This window comes from Mustela lutreola, chromosome 15 (genome assembly GCF_030435805.1).
Source record: "Mustela lutreola isolate mMusLut2 chromosome 15, mMusLut2.pri, whole genome shotgun sequence".
Lineage (NCBI taxonomy): Eukaryota > Metazoa > Chordata > Mammalia > Carnivora > Mustelidae > Mustela > Mustela lutreola.
This window is the reverse complement of record NC_081304.1, coordinates 42878452-42885607: the sequence shown is the minus strand read 5'-3', so window position 1 is coordinate 42885607 and position 7156 is coordinate 42878452.

Below are 7156 nucleotides of genomic sequence, written 5' to 3'. Positions count from 1 at the left end.
ATCAGATGCTCAACCGACTGAGCCACCTGAGCACCTCAAACTCTGTACCTGTTCAACAACTTCCCATCCTGCCTCCACCCACCCAGTCCCTGCTAGTCTCCATTGTACTTTCTGTCTCGTATGAGTTTGTCTACTCTGAGAACCTTGTGTAAGCATCTGTCCTTTTGTGACTTACTCCATTTAGCAAAATGTCTTTGAGGTTCATCTATTTCATTCCTTTTTAAGGCTGAATGAGATTCCATTGTATGTACGTGCTGCATTTTGTTTAAGTGTTTGTCTGCCGATGAACGTTTTGGGTTGTTTCCACCTTTTGCTACTGTGAATGCTGCTGCTGTGAACATGGATGTATCTGTTCAAGTCCTGGCTTTCCATTTTTGGGGGTGTACAGGAGTTGAGCTTCTGAAGAACAGAAGAAACAGCGACTTTATTAAAAGGCCGTGTGAAGGGGCGCCTGGGTGGCTCAGTGGATTAAGCCTCTGCCTTCAGCTCAGGTCATGATCTCAGAGTCCTGGAATTGAGATCCTCATCAGGCTCTCTGCTCGGCAGGGAGTCAGCTTCCCCCTCTCTCTCTGCCTACTTATGATCTGTCTCTCTCTGTCAAATAAATAAATAAAATCTTAAAAAAAAAAAAAAAAAAGCCGTGTGAAGTTCCCATAGTCCCATGCTGCTTCTGGCTTCAGTCACTCCCACTCTCCGGCCAGACCATAGAGTCAACCCTTCCCACTGAGAACAACAGTGAATACAGAGGTTTTCCCCATCACTACCCCTGGCCACCACATTTTACTTTGGAATTGGTTAATGTACTGAGAAAGCCAGCTCTCCTCCCAGATCAGCTGCTTTGAATGGTAAGGGGAGCCTAGGATGAGAAACTTTGGTTCCCTGGGAGGGAACATGCCAGCTGTGAAAAGCCCACAGTTGTAAATTGTCAGATGGTGGCTGCCTGTGAAACCTGTCAAGACTCTTGACAGCTCAGCTGAGAACCTAATTACCAGTTACAAAGAGAGACAGGAAAAACGTGTTGTCAGAGAGCTCCTGGTCAGAGAGAACGAGGTACAGTGTCCTGGCCCTGTCATCAACCTCCTCCTAGTTTCAACTAGAGCACAGCACTTTAGTATAATAGACGTTACACACGTTTATTATGTGGAACAAAGTAACCACGTCAGACCACAGTCCTGTGTCAGCTGAGTCTTCGGTAATCACATAAATTGAACAGCGGCATTTCATCTGATTGTACAAGTACTTCGATAGTCTCAGTGCCAAGGGTAGGAGACCCTACCTAACTTTCCTCGAGGATTTACACAAACTTCAAAGAGTCCTCCTCCTTTCCTGGAGTGAAGAGGAGCAGGATCCTTTGTTCTGGTGAAACCTAGGAAGGGCTAATACTTAAAGTCAGTTAGTCAGCAACCCAGAATCTTACCTTCCAAGGAAAATAAGTTTGTGTCAACCATGCTGCAGAGACCATGTGGGGAAGCCAGCAGTCTTCACTGAGAATCCTTACATTGGGAGAAACTAACATTCAAGTAGTCACATGTTAGTTTTGTTTTTTTTTAAGATTTTATTTATTTATTTGACAGACAGAGATCACAAGGCAGAGAAGCAGGCAGAGAAAGAGGAGGAAGCAGGCTCCCTGCTGAGCAGAGAGCCCAATGCGGGCCTCAATCCCAGGACCCTAGGATCATGACCTGAGCCAAAGGCAGAGGCTTTAACCCACTGAGCCACCCAGGCGCCCCACATGTTAGTTTTTGCAAAGTCTTGGTCCTCTAGTCTTTTTTCTTTCTTTTTTTTTTTTTAATTAATTAATTAATGTATTTGACAGAGGGAGAGAGATCACAAAAAGGTAGGGGGGGGAGAAGGCTCCCTGCTGAGCAGAAAGCCTGATGCAAGACTCGATCCCAGGACCCCAAAACCATGACTCAAGCTGAGGGCAGAGGCCCAACCCACTGAGCCACCCAGGTGCCCCAGTCCTCTAGTCTTGCAAAACACTCACACTTCCCACTTATCTTTCCTTCTTCAATTGTATCAGCAGCACCTGAGCAAGGATGCTAACTTTCTCAACGGAGAATTTTTTTTTCAGATTCTTTTTTTTTAAATTTTTTTAATTAATTAATTTTTTTATTTGACAGAGAGAGATCACAAGTAGGCAGAGAGGCAGGCAGAGAGAGAGGAAGGGAAGCAGGCTCCCTGCTGAGCAGAGAGCCCGATGTGGGGCTCGATCCCAAGACCCCGGGATCATGACCTGAGCCAAAGGCAGAGGTTTAACCCACTGAGCCACCCAGGCGCCCCTTTTTTCAGATTCTTGAAAGTAAGGATCTGCTACTTACAGCAGCAGGAGATGGGAGGAAGGAGACTTATCATGTATTGGACACATCTGTTACGTTCTGGATACTGTATGTTGTCACTAATTTAATCTATAAACCAACTGGCAATGTAGATACTACTATATACAATTTCAGATGCCATATCTGGAGCTCAGAGAGGTTAGGTGAATTACCCAAGGGGACGCAGCTAGTAAATGACAGAGGAGATTTTTTTTAATTTTTTTTTTAAAGATTTTATTTATTTTATTTGACAGACAGAGATCACAATGTAGGCAGAGAGGCAGGCAGAGAGAGAGAGAGAGAGAGAGGAGGAAGCAGGCTCCCCGCTAAGCAGAGAGCCCGATGCAGGACTCGATCCCAGGACCCTGAGATCATGACCTGAGCCCAAGGCAGCGGCTTAACCCACTGAGCCACCCAGGCGCCCCATTTTTTTTTTTAATTTTTAAGGGCTCCTGGGTGGCTTAGTTGTTGAGCATCTGCCTTCAGTTTGGGTCATGGTCCTGGGGTCCTGGGATGGAGCCTTGCATCAGGCAGCCTGCTCAGTGGGAAGACTGCTTCTCCCTCTCCCCTCCCCTCTTTCTGTTCTCTCTTGCTGTCTTTTAAGTACATAAGTAATCTTTTTTTTAAGATTTTATTTATTCACTTGACAGAGAGAGATCACAAGTAGGCCGAGAGGCAGGCAGAGAGAGAGAGAGAGAGAAGCAGGCTTCTCTTTGAGCAGAGAGTCCGATGTGGGGCTCCATCTCAGGACGCTGAGATCATGACCTGAGCCAAAAGCGGAGGCTTAACCCACTGGGCCACCCAGGGGCCCCTACATAAGTAAAATCTTTTTAAAAAATTTTCTTAAGCAGTTTGTTTGGTTGTTGTTGTTTGTTTGTTTTTGTAATCTCTACACCCGAGGTGGGGCTTGAACTCGCAACTCTGAGATCGAGAGTCACATGTTCTTCCAACTGAGCCAGCCAGGCATGGTTAAAATTTATTTAATTTTTTTTTTTTTTCTTCAGGACAGGGCTTGGAACCTACTTCTTTCTGGCTCCAAACCCCATGTTCTTTGTAATGCATTATACTAACCTCAGAAGAGAAGACATTAAAGGGATTCCCAAGAGATAAAGCTGGTAAAATCAGCCACTCAGAACTTCTAGTACATTTCATTTTCTTATACATATATGGATTCGAATTTCCTGGTTAAACACAAGGCATTCAGCAAAGCACTCCACAAGATTCAAAGCTGCCACAGAGAACAGGGAATTGTGATGGAAAGTGGGAGGAAGGAAGGAAAAAGAAGTGGAAGAAGAAAGAAGGACCAGGAAGGGAATATGCCTGGGAAATGTAATGGGGTAGCTGGAGGTTGTTCTCAAAGGCCTTCTACCAAGACCCAAAGAAGGGTGCAGAAGCTGATACTCCTTTTTTGCTCCATTCACCATTTAGTGTCTCTTTTTCTATAAAAGGATTAGCAGGATAGGATCAGTGGGAAAGGAGGCCTCTGTGGGATCCTGTTACCAGCCATCTGTGTTCTGTTCTTTACTTTCGAACAAGACGGCTCCGAAACTCTGAACTGGAGAGGGAGTTGGAGCTGCATACAGATCAGCAGAACTGTTGGTAACAGCTCTGACGCCTGCAGGATGAGTCAACCCTCTGTGCCGGGCAGAGTCAGCTGTGGTCCCCTGGAGCCTCCTACTCAGGGACAAAATCAGAGATCGGGAGAAGGGTCGAGATCCTTGATCTCGGGCAGGAATTCAGGCTGGAAGGATAGGTAGGGGTTCCTCAGCATTCTGGCTGTTGATGGGGGAGGGATTAAGGGTGACAGTGAGGGAAACACAGTCCTTTATGTACTTTAGCTGCTCTACGAAAGGAATAGACCTGGAGGACGCCAGTGGGCAAAAGCCATATGGCTGTGTCACCAGGAATTCAGCCCAAACACAAACATCCCTCTCTTTCCCGGTGAATTTTACCCCTGTACGATCATCTCCTGCTGTTCCCTCACTTTCAGAGAAAACCAAAGACTCTTCCTGTCTTTACACAGCACCATTAATACGTAAGAACATTCTCAAGCTGAACAGTTGCCACCTTCAGGCCTCTCCCCCGGTTACACATTCAGATCTCCGAGGTGCACACGAGAAGGAGGAAGCTGCTTTGGGCATCACGCCAGGAGGCATCTGGATTTACCCTCCACCAGGATGTAACACCTCGCTTGACCACCACCACCAAACAACCCCAGGCTTCCTCGAAGAATTTTCCTTTCCGTGGGGTCTTTGTCACTCACCAATGAATAGCCCCCAGGGTTTGGCTTCCTGTCGTCATGGCAACCGAGGAGCCCCACTGAAGCTGCCAATAAAGGCATCTGCAAGAGCTCCCTAAACTCAGACTCGTTCAAAAACAATAGTAGGAAGTGGAATCGCCACGCCCCACTCTCCCCACCGCACCATGTAGACACCTTCAGCTATTGGTTTTATGAAGAGATTTAGTTCTCAGAACAGCTAAGAAAGAGGCTGTCTTGCCCCAGAGGAAAGGCTCTCATATTTGAATGCAATCCTTTCTTTACACATTAGCCTAGGAATCTATCCAGCCTACCAGGTATTAGCATCTCCCAGGGTTCCTGGAGTTTACAAAATACCACTTACGTACCTTTATATATCATTTTTCTTTTCTTTTCTTCTTCTTCTTTTTTAAAAGATTTTATGTATTTATTTGGCAGAGAGACACACAGCGAGAGGGAACAAAAGCGGGAGAACTGGGAGAGGGAGAAGCAGGCTTCTGGCTGAGCAGGGAGCCTGATAAGGGGCTCAATCCTAGGACTCTGGGATCATGACCCCAGCCAAAGGCAGATGCCTAATGACTGAGCCACACAGACACCACTATACTTCCTTTCTCTAAGCCTGTAGGAAGAATCTGGGTATTCAGTATTTCAGGGCTACACTGCTGGCTAGTTTCCAACAAAGAGTGAAAAGACTCCTGATATTCTCACATAGAATACGTGTGAAAGTACTGTGTTCCCTATATAGGAATGTTCAAATATTCATATTAAATACTATTCCCTGTCCACAAAACCCTTTAGCTCAAGGCCATAGGAGTTAAGCTCATGGATTCTGAAATCAAAATTCCTATTTTGAATCTCTTCTTTATGCTCTACTTTGCACTTTCAGTGAGTCTGTGTCTGTTTCATTTTCCCCTTCATGAAAGAGTGAAGATAATAGTATCTACTTCAGAGGACTTTCGTGAGGATTAAATAAAATAAGTAAGGTACTTAGATCAGTTCCTGGTTTTACGTATTGTGTATCTAGATAAGTATGTTGCAGAGAAACAGACAAGCTACCTTGTTGTCAAAGAGTTCACAGGCCAGAGGCATCTGTGTCGCTCAGTCAGTTAGGCAGCTGCCTTCAGCTTGGGTCATGATCCCAGAGTCCTGGGATTCAGCCCCGCATTGGGCTCCCTGCTCAGTGTAGAACCTGCATCTCCCTCTCCCTCTGCCTGCTGCTCTGCCTGCTTGTGCTCTCTCTATCTCTCTGTCAAATAAATAAATAAAGTTTAAAAAAAAAAAAGAGTTTTCAGGATGATACCCACATGGTAGATAACGTGACACATGCTTCTCTAAGTAGAGAAAGAGAACAGAGAAGGGAGCCAGAAATTCAACCCTGAAGGATGCCTAGGATGATTTCCTAAATCAGAGAGATGATTTATTCATTAGGCAATCTGTGTTGCAAAGTACAACTCACTCCATTTATCCCAATAATTTTCTTTTAAAGGTGTTTGCCATGGAAACCCAGGTCAACAAACAGCCCCAAAGACAGCATTTGAAAAAAAAAAAAAAAAAAAAAAAGACAGCATTTGAGGCTGTCCTTAGCTCCATCCTTAGCAGGACTTGGCGATTCTGCTCTTTCCCCAAGCCCCTTTCACCAATACTAACTCGTTCCTCCTTCTTTGCTTTGTATCAATGTTCTCTTCCTCATCGTTCCTATTTCTTCAGAGCTATAGCTTGCCTCATCCTCTCAGGACTCCACGTTTATCTCATGGTCTCTCTTGATGTATCCTTTTAGCTCTTGTTCTTGTCCTGAATAATCTCATTCTTTCCTTTTTCTAATGGTGAGAGAGAATCTGATCAGCCTACTCCTTTGTTGGTGCCAGTCATGTTCTCAGTTACTGGCCAGGTTCTAGATTGTCCACTGTTGTCTTAGATGCTGATTCGGGTCCAGTCAGCTAAGGCAGGGAGATCTCCATGAACTGTACATGAACTGTGGCTACTTAAGGCTGTCTCTTCCACAGAGGCTGTAGATGGGAAGGTTTTGCTCAGGAAGGAAATATGAGCTATGGACATAGTGGTCATGACATCGCGTTTAGAACAGAAAGAAGCAACAGTGTATACGAAGAACATGGAAAAGAGAAGTGCAGTGGAATCGATCAAACATATTAATTGAACTATTGTGTTTTTTAAAAGATTTTATTTATTTATTTGACAGAGAGAGAGCACAAGCAGGGAGAGAGGCAAGCAGAGAAAGAGGGAGAAGCCAGGCTCCCCACAGAGCAGGGAGCCCAATTTAGGGCTTGAACCCCGGATCCTGGGATCATGACCTGAGCCAAAGTTAGACACTTAACTGACTGGACCACCCAGGAGCCCTGCAAAGATTTTTAGAGTTTATTACGTAGAGAAATTTGCTGAGGGTGCCTGGGTGGCTCATTTGGGTAAGCACCAGCCTTTGGCTCAGGTGCCAAGAAAGCTTTCTTAGAGGAAGGAAACTCAATTTGGGGATCAGAAAGAAGGGTAGAAATAAAAAGGAACATGACACATTCCAGAATCGGAAAGTAGCTTAATGAGGCTGCCAAAAAATGAGAGGGGGTAGTAA